The sequence below is a fragment of the Lepisosteus oculatus genome, unplaced genomic scaffold, assembly GCF_040954835.1.
Source record: "Lepisosteus oculatus isolate fLepOcu1 unplaced genomic scaffold, fLepOcu1.hap2 HAP2_SCAFFOLD_40, whole genome shotgun sequence".
Taxonomy (NCBI): domain Eukaryota; kingdom Metazoa; phylum Chordata; class Actinopteri; order Semionotiformes; family Lepisosteidae; genus Lepisosteus; species Lepisosteus oculatus.
This window is the reverse complement of record NW_027167934.1, coordinates 479,939-499,095: the sequence shown is the minus strand read 5'-3', so window position 1 is coordinate 499,095 and position 19,157 is coordinate 479,939. Positions and strand designations below refer to the sequence as shown.

The 19,157-nt window shown below is 48.3% G+C and overlaps 5 non-coding genes across 5 annotated transcripts; 3 read left to right on the top strand and 2 right to left on the bottom strand.

Moving 5' to 3' along the window:
* Positions 1-6,794: 6,794 nt before the first annotated feature.
* LOC138228408 (5S ribosomal RNA) lies at positions 6,795-6,913 on the top strand. The gene has a single exon (XR_011185488.1). It is a non-coding gene; the product is annotated as a 5S ribosomal RNA (ribosomal RNA).
* A 636-nt stretch (positions 6,914-7,549) lies between these two features.
* On the bottom strand, positions 7,550-7,713 carry LOC138228119 (U1 spliceosomal RNA). Its single transcript, XR_011185215.1, has one exon. It is a non-coding gene; the product is annotated as a U1 spliceosomal RNA (small nuclear RNA).
* A 1,788-nt stretch (positions 7,714-9,501) lies between these two features.
* LOC138228313 (5S ribosomal RNA) lies at positions 9,502-9,620 on the top strand. Its single transcript, XR_011185393.1, has one exon. It is a non-coding gene; the product is annotated as a 5S ribosomal RNA (ribosomal RNA).
* A 636-nt stretch (positions 9,621-10,256) lies between these two features.
* On the bottom strand, positions 10,257-10,420 carry LOC138228091 (U1 spliceosomal RNA). Its single transcript, XR_011185187.1, has one exon. It is a non-coding gene; the product is annotated as a U1 spliceosomal RNA (small nuclear RNA).
* Positions 10,421-17,391: 6,971 nt separating this feature from the next.
* LOC138228230 (U4 spliceosomal RNA) lies at positions 17,392-17,533 on the top strand. Its single transcript, XR_011185316.1, has one exon. It is a non-coding gene; the product is annotated as a U4 spliceosomal RNA (small nuclear RNA).
* The last annotated feature ends 1,624 nt before the right edge of the window (positions 17,534-19,157 follow it).

Below are 19,157 nucleotides of genomic sequence, written 5' to 3'. Positions count from 1 at the left end.
TTTTCTGGTGCAAATCACATTCTTTATTTAAACATGATAATGTTTTTCACAGTTTCTTGAGATGTTGACCTATGCTCTCTATTTCCCACAGATTTTCTGCTTCCTCCCTCCCTTCTCTCCACAGATCTCTGAGGTAATAGTTCTCTCGGGTGATGAACAGGGCCAGGCTACCTGCTGCCTTGACTGGGACCTCGATGCCTTTGAACAGCCCCATGTTCCTCACTCTCCACAGGGCGTCTTTCCCACTGTTCACCACGGCCCAGATCCTGTCAAACACGTCAGGAGGAAGCTTGACAGGAGAGATGCCGTATCTAACGAAAGCAGCGGTCAGGGTAAATTGGGGCGAGAGAGCCTGCAACCAATCTTCAAACTGGGCCCAGAAGGCCTTAGCAAAAAAGCAGGACCACAGGAGATGGGTCACAGTCTCCTCCTCGCCGCAGCCCACCCTAACGCAGCGAGGGCTGGGGGTGAGGCCCCTACGGTACAAGAAAGTTCGTACCGGTAAGCACTGGTGGACGACACTCCAGGCTAAATCTCTGTGAATGTTGCACAGAAATTTAGAGGATGTGTGTTTCCACACCTTCCTTGTTTGGGCTGATGTTAAAATGCCCACAGGGGTCTGCCTATTGTTCTGGGGTGCTACGAAATCTTCCAGTTTTTGGACGCTGACATCTCGGAGGGGAATATGGCCAATTGGGTGAGATCTTAGAAAACTTTTAACTGTCCCATAAATTGCAGGGCATGTGTCAGAGAGTGGGACGTCCAGCTTGGGTCTGACACCCCACACTCTGAACACCTCCCTACCTACCCAGAGCCTGGAAAAATAAGTCCAGGTACGCGCTGCAGGTGCTGTTGCAAAGCCTCTCAGCACAGAGGCCAGGAAAATGCACAGCAGCTTCGTAGCAATATCTGGGACAGACTTCCCCCCTGAGGGTAGCGGCCTGTACATTATTTCCCTTCTGAGTCTTTCCTGCTTCCCACCCCATAGAAATTGAAACATCAATCTCCTCAGCACCGCCGCAACACGGTGTGGGATTGGGAAGGTAGAAGCCAGAAAATTCAAGACAGGCAAGAGCTCGGCTTTGATGACCAGCACCTTCCCTGTCATGGTGAGGTCTCGGTCCTTCCATTGCATCAGTTTTTTGTTTAAGATTGGCAATTTGTTCTGCCAATTTACTGTTCCCATCTCTTCTCCAAAATACACCCCCAGGACCTTAATTCTCTTCTCTTGCAGCCTGAGATCATGTCCTTCTTTTGGCTCCCTCCAGTTCTGATAAAAAATCTCACTCTTAGATGTGTTAATTTTTGCGGAGGAAGCCAAAGAGAACCGATCACAGCACTGCAGAGCTCTGCTAATTGAGGCATTGTCAGAGAGGAGCAGGGTGACGTCATCCATGTATAGAGATGTCTTTACCTCTCCTCCCCCACTTCCAGGCACTGGTATCCCATTAATGGCCTGATCCTGGCGCAAGGCACAGGCTAAGGGCTCCATAGCCAAAACGAATAACAAGGGGGATAATGGGCAGCCCTGCCTCACCCCTGAACAGACTTCAAAGGTGCGTGATCTATTGCCATTAACCATGACTCTGCTGTTGCTACCTGTGTACAGCAGGTTAATCCACTTTCTCATGATGGGGCCAAACTTCATGTGCTCAAGTACCGATGTTAAGTATTGCCGGTTTAGGCGGTCAAAGGCCTTTTCTAGGTCTACACCTAAAATGCACAGAGGGAGGGAGCGATCCTCAGAGTACAGACAGACATCCCTCAACAAGGCCAGGTTGTCGCTCATCAGGCGTCCTGCTATCCCACAAGTCTGTTCTTTCCCTACCAGTGAGGCCACTACATTTTGTAGGCGCAGGAAAAGGGCTTTGGACAGGATCTTAGTGTCCACGCCTAACAGGCTGAGGGGTCTCCAGTTCTTTATGTCATTTTTTGCTCCTTTCTTAAACAAGAGAGAGATAGTGCCTTCTCTTAAGGAGTCAGGCAGCAATTCTGTCTTGTAGCTTTCCTCGAATAGGAGCAGTAGCGGATCCTGAAGCAGATCCCAAAAGGTGCAATAAAATTCTTTAGGGAGCCCGTCAGCACCCGGAGTTTTCCCCTTCTGTAAGCTCTCCATAGCCTGTCTCAGCTCTTCTACTGTCAAATCCCTCTCAAGTACTTCCCTATCTTCTTCACTCAAAATGTTTTCTAGCTTTGAGGTAAAAAAATGAATATCTTCATCCTTTACCTCTGTAGAGCTGTACAGTCTTGAGTAGAAGGCCTCGGTGCAGGAGAGGATAGCACTCGGCTCTGTTCTCTCTCGTCCCTCCTCATCAACTACACTTTCCATGACAGTCTTGGAGCCTACCACTTTCCTGAAAAAGAAGCGAGTACACTTCTCATTTTCTTCCAAGAACTGCACTCTGCTTCTTAACAGCACTCCTCGACTACTTTCTTCGGCTATGCTCCGGATGTCCTTTTTTAAAAGGGCGATATCCTCGAGCACATCGAAGCCACTGTGCAGCATCGTGTAGAGACGCTGCAGCTGCCTCTGTTTCCTGGCTAGCACTCCTCTCCGTCTGGCAGCAGCCTTCCTTCCCTCAGCCATGAAAAAGGCCTTTGTCCTCACCTTCACCTCCTCCCACCACTCTCCTACTGACCCGTACAGACACTGCAAGGACAGCCACTGTGATAGTTTCTCCTTGTAGCGGGATACTACCCCCTCGTTCTCTAGCAGCTTTGTGTTGAGTTTCCAGAGGCCTGGGCCAAAGACAGTCCCGCCCTGGAGTTCCACTCTACACCCTAAAGCCTGATGATCTGAGAAGAAGACAGGCTGAAGAGTGACCCCAACAACTTTCACTCTCTCTGAGACAAAGCAATAGTCAATTCTGGAGCTGCTATTCCTCCCTGACCATGTATATCCTGCTGTTGTGGGATATACACATCTATATGTGTCTGAGAGTTTAAAGTCTTGAACTAAGTTTTGCAGGGCCAGTGAGCTGGAATCCAATTTTATCGGCGAGCTAGACTGCCTGTCTGTGTGCTCTAAGATACAATTAAAATCCCCTCCCACTATCACGTCTGTGCTGCATAACAATAGGGGGGAGAGTGCCTTGAGTAGCTCCACCCTTCCTCCTACGTCAGTAGGGCAATACACATTGATTAGCCGCAGGTTAACGGTCCCCCATTCCACATCCACACACAGCAACCTGCCATCTATGACCCTCTGAATACTTTTCAATTTGAATGCCCATCCTTTGAAAAGAATGGCCACGCCAGAGGCTCTGTTGTTATTGTCCCCTGACCAAACAGAAGGCCCTTTATCCCACCTATCTTCAAAACTTTTATACCTCTCTTGATAGGCTAAAGCACACTCCTGCAACATCAACACATCTCCCTCTCTCTGCTGGAGGTAATCAAAGACAGACTGGCATTTAACTCTGTCATTGATACCTCTTGTGTTAAGAGAAATTATGTTAAGAGCCATATTACATAAGAAAGTGGAACCAGTCTTTACAAAACACATTTCTCTTCGGTCTCACCTGTTACCTTTTTCTTTTTCTTTTTCTTCTTACCAATTTCCTGCCAGCCATCCTCTGAATGAGCCTTCATCAGGGTGGCAGCAGTAAAAGCGTTCACAGAGTCCATTTCAAGGAAGGGGGTAGAGGGAGGGGTGGAGAGGTTCCAGCTGTCCCCATCGCCATGCTCTCCTTCCTCCTCGCTCGGGGAGAAAACAGAGTCATTTTTTCTTTTCCTCAAGTCCAGCTCCTGGGAGCACTGAGGGGAAAGGGGTGCAGCCGATGCACCAGTCTCCTCTTCCCCCTCACCCACCAGCTGCTGCAGATCCTCCGTGATGGACTGGATGGAGGAGAGGAGGGCATCTGTAGCACTTGCAGAGTCTGAGAAAAGCAGCTCCGCTGAATCCTGGGTATCCTCGCTGGACCCGCTCCACCGGGGGGCCCCACACTGGCCCTCGTTCTGAGGAGCAGGAGTGGGGGAGGGGTCCTCGCTGTTCTCGGGGGTTTTCAAACCCTCGTGCTTGTCTGGTGCAGTCTGCGGTTGTGGGGGCGTAGTGGATTTCTCTTCCACCAGCCCCGGAGCCACAGCAGGACTGATCCTGGCTGGAGGCTGAGAGTCTTTGTCCAACAAGGGTTCTTTGTTTGACTTGTTGTTTGCTTTGGATTTTCGGGCCGGTTTGGCTGAAACAAGCACTGCCTCATCCTTTCTCATTTTGAGTTTATTGGCGTAGGCGTGAGGGCAGTTCTTAAAAACGTGTCCTTCCGAGCCACATAAATTGCACTTTGGCAGCATTGAACAGTCAGAGGCTAAATGTCCCTGTTTGCCACAGGTCTTGCAGCATTTCACAGTGCAGGACGATGCCAGGTGTCCCACAGCACCACAGCGCCGACACACCTTTGGTTGTCCCACATAAAACACATAGCCATTGCAGGCGCCCAGCCGGATTGTAGAGGGCAGGTGCCTTAAGCCTCCATTTACGCTGTCCGGTAGCAAGCGAACCTCGAATTTCCTTGCTCCTGTTTTTATACCATCAACATCTCTAACCTCAGTTCCATGGTGGACGGTGCAGTACTGGTTAAGCCAGGTGTGAATGTCCTCCGTCTTTGCCAGTTCCGAGAACATAACAACATGCACCGTTTTCCTCTCTCTCTGTGTCAGAGGCTGCAAGTTGATCTTCTCAAGTGCAGGAACTTTGCCTCTTTTTGCCTCAAACACATCCACGCATTGTTCAAACAGAGGATAGGTAGCAAATACAACCTCAAATGCTTTCTGACCTGGGAGAGCGAAGATGAAATCCAAGTGCCGAGGTTCAAAGCCAAGTTCCTTCTGTAACACTTTTCTGCTGAACTGCATACGATCCATGAAGAGGTCATCCAAGAGCTCAAAACGTACAGCATTCTTACGGGATCCAAAGGTTGCCATTTCAAAAACCGCAAATCGAACACTGCTTCCAACAAAAGAAAAACAATCCAACTACTCCACCTACAGGCTGATCAAGGTATCTCCCCTGCCAGGTAAGTATGAGTTAAACAGGCCCCTGCAAGCGGCCCGCACACACAGCACAAATCGCGCAGCCTAGGCCACCTCCTCGCCCCGCACGCCACCGCCTCCTGCTTGGCCCACTCTTTCACACACTCACACGCCACACTAACACTCAAAAGTGTGGGCAAAACGAGAAAACGAGCGCGCCGTTTCCTACACATCTGCAGTCGCCGTTGCGCATTCGCAGCATGTCCCGGGATGCAATTCGGCCTCATTTGCATAACTCCAGACCGGCAGATCGCCACGCAAGCTCGCGACGTGCGCCTGCCACACACCGAACAAACCTTTTCAGCAATTTCCAAAAAACGGGCCTGCTCGCCTGCCCACAAGGCTCCGTCTCTTACCTGCTCTCCAGAGCCTGCTGCCTTCTGTGCTTTTCTCTCGGCACCGCTGCAGTGCACACAACTCCTGCAGCGGGAGGGGGGGAGAAAGTTCCCACGCTCCGCCGCAGGGAAGGCTCGCTCCGTGCGCACACGTCCTTTCGATGCCAGTCCAACAAGTGCTCCGCATTAGCTGCGTCGGGGCTCCGGCGTGTCGCACCTCACCTCACCTCGCCCTACCCCCTCCTTGAATGTCTGCGCTGGGCATGCCCCGCTCTCCTCCGCCTTATCTTATCGCGTGTGAGCACCGACAATGGCCACAATGCCGGGGAATGGCACCTGTAAAGTGTTAATTGGGGCACAGGAACAGCCCGTCTCGTCTCGGGGGGGCCGGCTTCAGAGACAATACAGCAAACACAGCGGGGCGGGGGAAGAAGACGACACCACACATGCGGGTACATTCAGCTCCGGCGGGAACGAGACATTTGTCGGTCTTTTCAAGTGCCGAGAGCCAAGCAATCCTTCACTTGTATCGTTTCTCCCCGGTGACTAGATCTGGCCCTGCGACTCTCGACTGGGCTCACCCCCGGGGCAGCCCAGCAGGTGTGAGCCTGGCCGGCACCCGGATAGGAGATTCCACCCCGGAAAAGCTCCGGTTGCTGCTGCTCCTGCAAGAGGTGTGACTGGGACCAGTAGGGAGCGCTCACCCTGCGGGCTGTGTGGCTCTCTTACGCCCCAGCCTCCTGATGGCGACACTCTGCTGCACAAACAGAGGTCAAACCGAGGTCCCGACCCTCCTTGGCCATTAGGAAACCCCAGGGCGTCTCTCAAAAAGAGACGCCGGGGGTGTCCCTCTGGTGTTAGTGCTCCCCTTTACCCATCAGTCGGGGTCTCCTCCTAATCCCCGTCTCACCTGTAACAATCAATGACGAGGCCCCCCTGTCCGTGAGATTTAGTACTCGCGCAAGAGACCGGGGGCAGAGCGCGAACGCGGTCCCCCGCCCCCCACAAAGTGCGCGCTCCGGGTCCTGCAACACAACGGAAGGGCAGCGAGAAGGAGCCTCTTGCTCTGACGCCGCAAGGCCACAAGAGGGCGGAGGCGCCGCGCGCCCGGCCGACGTGTTGGACCGGTGCGCTTTACGTGCTGAAATAAACACACGAAAGCCCCGAAATGTTTCCAGAGTGCTGTGCACTGGAGGTTTTTGTCTGGTGAAGACTTGCCTGGTGCTCCTCCGTGCAGATTGTTTGTCCTCCTCCAGTGCGGGACGAGTCAACACAAGGGAGCGCATTCGCCAACATCCAGGCACGCAATGCGATTTGGAAAGCAGCTCCTTTCCAAAGAGTTGCACACGAACGATCCTTCAGTCCCGCTCGGGGGGCACGGAACCCCCGCCACACACAGCTTCAAGTAGCGAGTCAGGCGCCGGGGCTTTCGCTTACGGCCACACCACCCTGAACACGCCCGATCTCGTCTGATCTCGGAAGCTAAGCAGCGTTGGGCCTGGTTAGTACTTGGATGGGAGACTGCCTGGGAATACCAGGTGCTGTAAGCTTTTGCTCTCCCGGCCAGCAGGGGTCGCCGTTGGTGCCGTAGGCTTTGGGAGGAAAACCTGCAGGATGGAAAGGTGATCTATAGCCTCATCTCTAGAGATGTTTTGTTGCTGTGGCATGTGTGTGACCCATATTCAAAAAAAAAAACCCGTCTGTAAAACGAATATCGAAGCTGCCTCTAAATCTGCAAATGAAGATGAGTCGATAAACCACTCGTTTTTCGTATAACTAGACATATATTCATTTGTTACCGATTTCATTCATTGAGCACGGATACAATAGAGGTACAGCCATTCACTGTTTGACATGTCTGCACTGGTACAGAACCGAGCAATCAGAAAACGGGTGAAACTGTCTTTAGACTCAGCATACAGTACCGAGGCCCCCCATGACCAAATAAAGGCTAACCTCGATAATCAGCCTAAAGAACGCAGACTACAGCAAAACGACTGACTTTGAAAAGGGAATGAACGTCCGGAAGGAGTAGTGGAACTAGCTTGAGATGCTTCTCCGGATCCCTAACTAAAAGCCAGCGAGAACCAGCAGCGGCGTCCACTCCTGTCGAACCGGGATCCTTCCGCAGCCACGCAGCTCGTGGTGTCCTAACCCTCCCGTATCTGATTTTGGACCAAGCACATCAGGGGAGAGCGCGAACGCAGTCCCCCACTACCAGAAATTATGCAGTCGAGATTCCCACATTTGGGGAATTCGCAGGGGTCAACACAGCCGGAGTGCAATGGCCAAGCCTCGCTCTAGGTGAACCTCCTTCTTGATCAAGGTATCTCCCCTGCCAGGTAAGTATGAGTTAAACAGGCCCCTGCAAGCGGCCCGCACCCACAGCACAAATCGCGCAGCCTAGGCCACCTCCTCGCCCCGCACGCCACCGCCTCCTGCTGGGCCCACTCTTTCACACACTCACACGCCACACTAACACTCAAAAGTGTGGGCAAAACGAGAAAACGAGCGCGCCGTTTCCTACACATCTGCAGTCGCCGTTGCGCATTCGCAGCATGTCCCGGGATGCAATTCGGCCTCATTTGCATAACTCCAGACCGGCAGATCGCCACGCAAGCTCGCGACGTGCGCCTGCCACACACCGAACAAACCTTTTCAGCAATTTCCAAAAAACGGGCCTGCTCGCCTGCCCACAAGGCTCCGTCTCTTACCTGCTCTCCAGAGCCTGCTGCCTTCTGTGCTTTTCTCTCGGCACCGCTGCAGTGCACACAACTCCTGCAGCGGGAGGGGGGGAGAAAGTTCCCGCGCTCCGCCGCAGGGAAGGCTCGCTCCGTGCGCACACGTCCTTTCGATGCCAGTCCAACAAGTGCTCCGCATTAGCTGCGTCGGGGCTCCGGCGTGTCGCACCTCACCTCACCTCGCCCTACCCCCTCCTTGAATGTCTGCCGCTGGGCATGCCCCGCTCTCCTCCGCCTTATCTTATCGCGTGTCAGCACCGACAATGGCCACAATGCCGGGGAATGGCACCTGTAAAGTGTTAATTGGGGCACAGGAACAGCCCGTCTCGTCTCGGGGGGGCCGGCTTCAGAGACAATACAGCAAACACAGCGGGGCGGGGGAAGAAGACGACACCACACATGCGGGTACATTCAGCTCCGGCGGGAACGAGACATTTGTCGGTCTTTTCAAGTGCCGAGAGCCAAGCAATCCTTCACTTGTATCGTTTCTCCCCGGTGACTAGATCTGGCCCTGCGACTCTCGACTGGGCTCACCCCCGGGGCAGCCCAGCAGGTGTGAGCCTGGCCGGCACCCGGATAGGAGATTCCACCCCGGAAAAGCTCCGGTTGCTGCTGCTCCTGCAAGAGGTGTGACTGGGACCAGTAGGGAGCGCTCACCCTGCGGGCTGTGTGGCTCTCTTACGCCCCAGCCTCCTGATGGCGACACTCTGCTGCACAAACAGAGGTCAAACCGAGGTCCCGACCCTCCTTGGCCATTAGGAAACCCCAGGGCGTCTCTCAAAAAGAGACGCCGGGGGTGTCCCTCTGGTGTTAGTGCTCCCCTTTACCCATCAGTCGGGGTCTCCTCCTAATCCCCGTCTCACCTGTAACAATCAATGACGAGGCCCCCCTGTCCGTGAGATTTAGTACTCGCGCAAGAGACCGGGGGCAGAGCGCGAACGCGGTCCCCCGCCCCCCACAAAGTGCGCGCTCCGGGTTCCCTCTCGGGGCCCTGCAACACAGCGGAAGGGCAGCGAGAAGGAGCCTCTTGCTCTGATGCCGCAAGGCCACAAGAGGGTGGAGGCGCCGCGCGCCCGGCCGACGTGTTGGACCGGTGCGCTTTACGTGCTGAAATAAACACGCGAAAGCCCCGAAATGTTTCCAGAGTGCTGTGCACTGGAGGTTTTTGTCTGGTGAAGACTTGCCTGGTGCTCCTCCGTGCAGATTGTTTGTCCTCCTCCAGTGCGGGACGAGTCAACACAAGGGAGCGCATTCGCCAACATCCAGGCACGCAATGCGATTTGGAAAGCAGCTCCTTTCCAAAGAGTTGCACACGAACGATCCTTCAGTCCCGCTCGGGGGGCACGGAACCCCCGCCACACACAGCTTCAAGTAGCGAGTCAGGCGCCGGGGCTTTCTCTTACGGCCACACCACCCTGAACACGCCCGATCTCGTCTGATCTCGGAAGCTAAGCAGCGTCGGGCCTGGTTAGTACTTGGATGGGAGACTGCCTGGGAATACCAGGTGCTGTAAGCTTTTGCTCTCCCGACCAGCAGGGGTCGCCGTTGGTGCCGTAGGCTTTGGGAGGAAAACCTGCAGGATGGAAAGGTGATCTATAGCCTCATCTCTAGAGATGTTTTGTTGCTGTGGCATGTGTGTGACCCATATTCAAAAAAAAAAACCCGTCTGTAAAACGAATATCGAAGCTGCCTCTAAATCTGCAAATGAAGATGAGTCGATAAACCACTCGTTTTTCGTATAACTAGACATATATTCATTTCTTACCGATTTCATTCATTGAGCACGGATACAGTAGAGGTACAGCCATTCACTGTTTGACATGTCTGCACTGGTACAGAACCGAGCAATCAGAAAACGGGTGAAACTGTCTTTAGACTCAGCATACAGTACCGAGGCCCCCCATGACCAAATAAAGGCTAACCTCGATAATCAACCTAAAGAACGCAGACTACAGCAAAACGACTGACTTTGAAAAGGGAATGAACGTCCGGAAGGAGTAGTGGAACTAGCTTGAGATGCTTCTCCGGACCCCTAACTAAAAGCCAGCGAGAACCAGCAGCGGCGTCCACTCCTGTCGAACCGGGATCCTTCTGCAGCCACGCAGCTCGTGGTGTCCTAACCCTCCCGTATCTGATTTTGGACCAAGCACATCAGGGGAGAGCGCGAACGCAGTCCCCCACTACCAGAAATTATGCAGTCGAGATTCCCACATTTGGGGAATTCGCAGGGGTCAGCACAGCCGGAGTGCAATGGCCGAGCCTCGCCCTGGGTGAACCTCCTTCTTGATCAAGGTATCTCCCCTGCCAGGTAAGTATGAGTTAAACAGGCCCCTGCAAGCGGCCCGCACCCACAGCACAAATCGCGCAGCCTAGGCCACCTCCTCGCCCCGCACGCCACCGCCTCCTGCTGGGCCCACTCTGTCACACACTCACACGCCACACTAACACTCAAAAGTGTGGGCAAAACGAGAAAACGAGCGCGCCGTTTCCTACACATCTGCAGTCGCCGTTGCGCATTCGCAGCATGTCCCGGGATGCAATTCGGCCTCATTTGCATAACTCCAGACCGGCAGATCGCCACGCAAGCTCGCGACGTGCGCCTGCCACACACCGAACAAACCTTTTCAGCAATTTCCAAAAAACGGGCCTGCTCGCCTGCCCACAAGGCTCCGTCTCTTACCTGCTCTCCAGAGCCTGCTGCCTTCTGTGCTTTTCTCTCGGCACCGCTGCAGTGCACACAACTCCTGCAGCGGGAGGGGGGGAGAAAGTTCCCGCGCTCCGCCGCAGGGAAGGCTCGCTCCGTGCGCACACGTCCTTTCGATGCCAGTCCAACAAGTGCTCCGCATTAGCTGCGTCGGGGCTCCGGCGTGTCGCACCTCACCTCACCTCGCACTGCCCCCTCCTTGAATGTCTGCCGCTGGGCATGCCCCGCTCTCCTCCACCTTATCTTATCGCGTGTGAGCACCGACAATGGCCACAATGCCGGGGAACGGCACCTGTAAAGTGTTAATTGGGGCACAGGAACAGCCCGTCTCGTCTCGGGGGGGCCGGCTTCAGAGACAATACAGCAAACACAGCGGGGCGGGGGAAGAAGACGACACCACACATGCGGGTACATTCAGCTCCGGCGGGAACGAGACATTTGTCGGTCTTTTCAAGTGCCGAGAGCCGAGCAATCCTTCACTTGTATCGTTTCTCCCCGGTGACTAGATCTGGCCCTGCGACTCTCGACTGGGCTCACCCCCGGGGCAGCCCAGCAGGTGTGAGCCTGGCCGGCACCCGGATAGGAGATTCCACCCCGGAAAAGCTCCGGTTGCTGCTGCTCCTGCAAGAGGTGTGACTGGGACCAGTAGGGAGCGCTCACCCTGCGGGCTGTGTAGCTCTCTTACGCCCCAGCCTCCTGATGGCGACACTCTGCTGCACAAACAGAGGTCAAACCGAGGTCCCGACCCTCCTTGGCCATTAGGAAACCCCAGGGCGTCTCTCAAAAAGAGACGCCGGGGGTGTCCCTCTGGTGTTAGTGCTCCCCTTTACCCATCAGTCGGGGTCTCCTCCTAATCCCCGTCTCACCTGTAACAATCAATGACGAGGCCCCCCTGTCCGTGAGATTTAGTACTCGCGCAAGAGACCGGGGGCAGAGCGTGAATATAAAACAGCTAATGTTTCTAGAGATAAAGTTTCTGAGATGCTTCTAATTACTTTTTATTACCAGGGACAGTTTAATTCACCTTGTACAGTACTGTTAGACCAAGATGCTTTTTTTAAAAGTTATTTAACATTTTATAGAACTTTGTCTACTATGGCAACATGATGAGCTTGGTGAAACTTGGAAAAATACTGCTTGGCCACTTATCTTAATATAAAGATAGGATAAAGGTTTATCTTTTGCACCTACCTGACCCCCAGGGAAGGCCAATGCTTTCTAAGTTGATGGTTCCCTACAGTAGACTGTACTTTAATTTCAAAGGTAATGTATATTGACCCAAATCAGTTTTGGAATCCAATCTACTGACGAGATGGAGCACATCCTTTTTTCAGGATTTTAGCATCATACGTTTGGTATATTTAGTCCCTAATGCTGAAAGAAATGATCATAGAACATTTGGACACTTTGTGGGCTTGAAATACAAAGCAAATCATGTTCTATGGTACAAGATAAATACAAAACTTAAGCTTTTATTTTAATTAGATTTGTTTATGAAGCATAAGCAATCATTTATTACATTAATATATGTGAAAATAACATTTTAGCATCATACGTTTAGTATATTTAGTCCCTAATGCTGAAAGAAATGATCATAGAACATGACATCTAACCTTACCTGCGGTGTTTTTAATCCCTATTGCATAATGCACGGTGAAAGCATTGCATACATGTTTCTGACAATGAGGAATGGGCCCCTGAGACAGTCATTTGCCTGTTACACAAATGATCGTATTTTACTAAAGATTCTGTTTGGGATTCAGATGTGCATTCGGACAGCAATCCCTTTCAAGAAATGATACGCTCTGGATGAGGTCAAAGGTGCTGGAACACTGTATTTAGGATGTGTTTGCAGTGATTGTGTGTCTCCTGCTTCAACGCAGTGATATATAGATGTGCTCCTGTAATTTATTGGTACAAGCCCAGGGCAGTAAGCAGTCTGAGGATTTATTTCCAGACGGCATAGAGCAGTGAAGCAGTGAAGTAGTGCAACACACTGGATCATTATATTATTAGAATCTATTCTACTTAAATTATTACATTATACACAATTTGAGTTCATTTTAAAAAGTAAAATGTAATGAAAGGAATGCATTTTCATAAGAAAGATAATACCGATATGCATGTGATAATCTTCCTTATATCATGTAGTGCGTCATTTGGACACTTTGTGGGCTTGAAATACAAAGAAAATCATGTTCTATGGTACAAGATAAATACAAAACTTAAGCTTTTATTTTAATTAGATTTGTTTATAAAACATAAGCAATCATTTATTACATTAATATATGTGAAAATAACATTTTAGCAACATATTATTACATACAGGTCTCTAGCTTCAACACAGTGATATATACATATATGCTCAGTGATTTATTGGTACGTGCCCAGGTCAATAATCAGAATGAGGATTTATTTCCAGATGGGCTACAGGTAGTGTTGTGAAATACTTCAACACACTGGATCGCAGATTTAGACCCCCTGCACTCTTACTCGTTAAAAACCAAAGAAATGAAGATATGTAGCAATCACATTGTAACAGGGGTGACAGTGACATAATGCTTATACTAGTGGACTTCTGGTACCTTTAGGGTAAGGTGTTTCCTGAAGGGCTCTCAAACTCCGCATTTCAGATGCATAGCTGTATCGCTGATGTGTTGCACCTCAGAATCACTTTTAAACCTTACTTCTGGTTTCTTTAATCCCTATTGCTCAACGCATGGTGAAAGTATTGCATAAATGTGTCTGAAAATGAGCAATGGGCACCTGAGAGACTCATTTGCCTGTTTCACAAATGATCATATTTGACTAGAGATTCTGTTTGGGATTCAGTTGTGCATTCTGACAGCAATCCCTTTAAAAAAACGATACATTCTGGATGAGGTCAAAGGTGCAGGAACACTGTATTTAGGATGTGTTTGCACTTATTCTGTGTCTCTAGCTTCAACACAGTGATATATATATATATATGCTCACTGATTTTTTGGTACATGCCCAGGGCAATAATCATTATGAGGATTTATTTCCAGATGTGCTAGGGGTAGTGTTGTGAAATACTTCAATACACTGGATCGCAGGTTTAAACCCCCTGCACTCTTACTCCTTAAAAACCAACAAATGCAGATATGTAGCAATCATATTGTCGCAGACACTCATTTGCCTGTTTCACAAATGATCATATTTTACTAGAGATTATGTTTGGGATACGGGTGTGCATTCTGACAGCAATCTCTTTCAAAAAATGATTTTACCTTATCGCGACTTTGCCCTTCTTGCCTCTTTGGACAATATCTCCATCTTGTGGTCGTTGTTGGTAATGTCTAGACAATATCTCCATCTTGTGGTCGTTGTTGGTAATGTCTTCTTATGCCCTTTTTTATTTCAATTCTCTATTAGTTGATTCTAGAATCTCTACAATGGAGTTGAAAACATCAGTTTTATAGCAGACAATATGACATTATTTATAGTCCAATTAGAAACTTATTACCCTGTTTTTTAACATAATAACACATTAAAATTGATTAAAACTAAGTTTGGAACACCAGGGAACATAACAAATGATTTTTAGGAAAACCATGAGGTTCTCTGTGTCCGATGCCTGCAAGGGGAGAAAGCTAGAATCCTTTGATTTTTTCAAAATTTGAAAATAAACATTATTTAACAACAGCTTTCATTCCTAGGAGTGAAAAACAACCATTTTTGAAGACATATTAGTTTCTAAAACACTACAATAAAGTTAAAAACATCCGTTTTATATTACATTATTTTGTGTGAAATTTGTCATTTTTTGCACTATTTTTAATAAAATCTCTAATTAAAAGTGATTAAAATTAAGATTGGAACAACAAGGAACACAAAAAAAAAGATTTTAAGGAAAAAAATGATGTCTTCTGTGCCAGGTGCCTGCAAGGGGAGAAAGCTAGAATCCTACCCAGGCTCCTGGAGCTCTGTCCTGGCTAAAGGAGGGTGAATCCATCCCCTTCAAAGCTCCATGAAAAAATGATATTTTTAAATTTGAAAAAAAAACATTATAGAACAACATCTCTTGGTCCACAGAGTGCAAAAATCCAACTTTGAAGAAAATCCATTGACTGATCCCTGAATTCTGAAGTTTCTTCGCATGATATAGGGCTTGCAACCACTTTCTGGAAAATGATAAAAAATGCCAAAAATGAAAAAAAAGTTATCAATTCTAGAGCCTAAGAGGAAAACAAGACAAATGTATATCTCCAAAAAATTTTATGTGCTTCAGAAGAGCCCAGGAAAGTTTTTTGCATACATGAAACCACGCCCTTTTGCACGTAAGCAGACATGGTTGCACACACGACTGCAAGAAAGCACGCGTGCATGCGAAGTCATCCTGTTGAGCATTTGAGAAGCCGCACCACGCCGCACTTGAAATAGCTCTTACATTAGTGGTAGACGCAGGAATCGCCTTTTTATTTACGCTCTTACCAACGCGATGGAAAGCGAAACAAAGCAAAGCAGAGCAAAACAAAACGAACAAACGAAAACCCTCACGTCCCGCACTTGCATATAACGCCGTTACGTGCACCCCCAACATTCTTCTTTGCGCATCTGTGAAAGGTAAACTCTTGAGCAAACTCTGAACCAGCTCTAAGGAAACTAATCCGATTAGACGTTACTTTGACTCATCTTTTTACGCTCAGTGCTGGATTACTCAAACTCCAGCTAGGGTTAGGGTTAGCATTCCCACGCTACTTAGACACTTTGTTTACGCTCAGTGCTGGATTTTGGGAACTTCAGGACGAGTGGGAATTTTCTCCTATCTGTCCATTCTGTTTTGTTTTGGAGACTCTTGGCTGCCTATGTTGTACAGTGCAGCGTGAAGGAAACATTTTCCAAAACTGTGTCGGCTCAAAAGTTGTAAGAAAACCTCTCCAGCTGCTTTAACTCTCTTCATTTTTGTCATTTAATGTGACACTCGATGTATAACTGGAGCCTCACATATGCAAATGGTGAGGCTCCAGTTCGATACCCAGTTCAACACCACTTTACAGTAAATGACAAAAGCATGGCAGACTGTGCCGGACCGGCAGATAACTCTTGTCTGTCGGCACTATGTGGCAGCGTTGCATGACAACTCATCTCACCACGGGAAGGAACCTAACAGCTTTGGTAAAAGAGGAGGAAAGGACCTGGCCCATATGAGGCTCAAACCCACGACCGTGGCATTATTAGCACCACGATCTAACCAACTGAGCTAACCGGCCTCACAACAGTGGTCCTCTCTGTGCTGCAAAAAATCGAAATCAGGGAATTTCTTTTGTCCTCCTTTGAATAGAAAGCCGTGTAATTCAGTGTACGGGCTTTCTCGTGCAGTTTCATGGTTCTTGTAACCCAAATCCTACACTGGCCTGAAGTGCCCCCCCATTTCACAGCATTTTTCAGCTGATTTAAAATGTACCTAAAGGAGAAGCATTATTGAAGACCATCAATTACCAAGAGCTTTTGTCAAAGGTTTTGGTGGTCATTTTTAATGACCACAGAGCGCTGTGACCTCGGTTTTACATCTCATCCAAAAGACAGCGCCCTTTTACAACACAGCTTCTCCGTCACTATATTGGGACATTGGGACCCGCACAGACCTCAGGGTGAGCGCCCCCCCGCTGGCACCATTAACACCGCTTCCAGCTGGAAGCATTGTTTTTCCCTGTAGCTCACCCTCATCCAGGTACTGACCTGGCTCACACCTGCTTAGCTTCAGTGGGTTTTCAGTTGCGAGTTGCAAGGGGATGCAAGTGATGGAACCGCTCGCTGCAAAAGCCACTGCATTAGCCGGGAATCAAACCCAAGCCCCCCGCATAGCGGGCGAGAATTCTACCACTGAACTACCAATGCCCAATGCCTGTACCTTCAAAAAAGACGCTTTTTGGTGCTCTGTTCAAAAAGCGTCGACATCTGCTTCCAGCTGCAAAATGCCATCCGCGGAAGCTGAAGAATTTATTTATTTAGACACCGCTCAGAATCCCCTGTAAGATTATCCCTCAATTCTGTTGTGCAGTGCTTTACCTCTTTCAAAAGGCTTCACTTTCCTAGTCACATTCCAAGGCTCATCGAACCCGTGCTGTTTCCTCCAGCGGTATAGTATTGCAGTAAGACAGCACGATGCCTGCAAGACTATGTCACGCTAAACGCCACAGATTGTGTTTGTCCGTTCGTGTCAGTCCTGCAGCCACGGGAAGTGGGACACAAACATGCTGCAATGCTTTCAGGACGTTAGGATTTGTTTATGCAACATCCGAGAAGAGTACTTGTGGCTTGAATGTGAACTGTACGTGCCCGCCCCCTTTCCTCTGTAGTGCATGAGTTCCTCCCGGCATGCCCTTCGTCATTGTTCTGTCATCTTGTATTTAAAGGGTTGTATTTGTGCTGCTGAAAATAAGCAACGGTTTTCTCACAACGCCCTTTGTTCCTGACGGAGCCCTTGTCTGTCATGAAATTCTTAAAAACCTCAAGCTAGAAGAAGAAGACGACAAATATGAAGCGTTACGGCAACGACATGCCATGAGACGATCGATAACGATTTCCATAGGATCCCCGCGGTTGCCTGGCAACCGTCAGCTTTGCGCAGTGGCAGTATCGTAGCCTGTGAGGTTTAGCCGAGGCGCGATTATTGCTAGTTGAAAACTTTTCCCAATACCCCGCTTCCGCCGGTTTGCAATACAATCGGCGAAATCAATTTTTGACAGTCTCGTCAGAGACTGAGCAAGGTGTTTAAAGACAGATTTTGTCATAGTTACATAATGGTAGAAAGAAACGAGCTTCCCAGTGGGCAAAAGCCGTATAATATACGTCTATTAAACGCATACCTTAGACATCTAAATATGGTCTGCAATTCGTCTAGAATGAAATTCTAATATACGTCTACTGTTATACGTCAATTATACGTCTATGATTAGATGTTCATTATACATAAATGGTTGGAGTTCTATTATACGGATAAATTCAGAGGACTATCATACATATATGGTAGGTGTTACGGATAACTTTAGAGGACTATTATACGTATATGGGTAGAGGTCTATTATACATCAAAGATAGGTTTTACAGGTGTAGAAACTAGTAAATCAAGTCAATGATTAGGTTTAGAAATTTATTCTGAAAATAAACATTCACACCTGAAACATATGTATTTCAAATTATACATTGTATACAATCAATCAACAATCATCATATGGGCAATAATCATAAAAAACACAACTAGTCTTAAACTTCAGCTTCAAATTCTGGTAACATGGCAATATACAGTATAGTAACGACAAACACAAACTAATTACATTAACACACTAAGTCAAAACCACATTTTGATTCAAATATACATTTTAAAATGTACAACTTCTATATTTCCAAGAAAAAAAAATATTACAATGGAAGTTAAGACGATTTTTGTCCACTATTTGCAAACCCTGTCTAATTTTCCTAACAGTTAGAACCAAAAACCTATTATTTTCAGTGTCCAGATCTCCTGGCCCCCTGCCTTGCATTCTTTAAGTAACACATTGCATGCTCCATTATTTCTTTTTCTGCTGATTTAGGGCGGGACTTCAGCACCGCAGCTAGGAGAAAATTATATAATATTACTTCCCAAATAAATGATGATTAATATCTTCTTTAGTATAATCTAAAAAATGAACGGTTTACTAAGCTCAAAGCTGAAATAAATGTATAAAATTTGGCTTGCATCATAGCAGTTGAGCAATAAAGTCTGTCCTAATTAAAGAGTACCCAAAGTTTGAAAGTACAACATAGAATAAGAATAGAGAAACGGCAAAACGATTTTGTGTCATCTTCCCCATTCACACTATTTTTATGTGCCATTTTTTGCTTATTCACGTACTATTTTAATCAAAATAATATTAAGAAAGATCTGTATGTATTCAGATAGTATTATTATTGTTCATACTTGCTTGTCAAAAGAGGATTGCTGAGATATTTGCGGATATACTTCTACGTTTGAAAAACGTGTCCAAAATGGTGACCAACGAATACTAGCAATGCATTGTGGTATATAACCGGAAAATATGCTGGGTTCGATATTTTCTCAACGTATGCGTTTATTAATGTTGTCGATATTATGGTTGAAATTTAACATTGATAATACATCGCGGCTATGTGCCCCCTGCTATGAGCTGATGTGCAATTTTAACACATGCAGTTAGTAAGGATCGGTCACTGTTGTATGGTATTATATACAGTATAATGACATTATGGAATAGGATGGGGACAGGCCTGGCATCACGGGGGGAGGGAGGAATGTCGCCCCTTCAGTTTTGGGCAACAAGATTTACCTAACTTAATTTGCGCCCTAAAAAAATAGTTGTACTT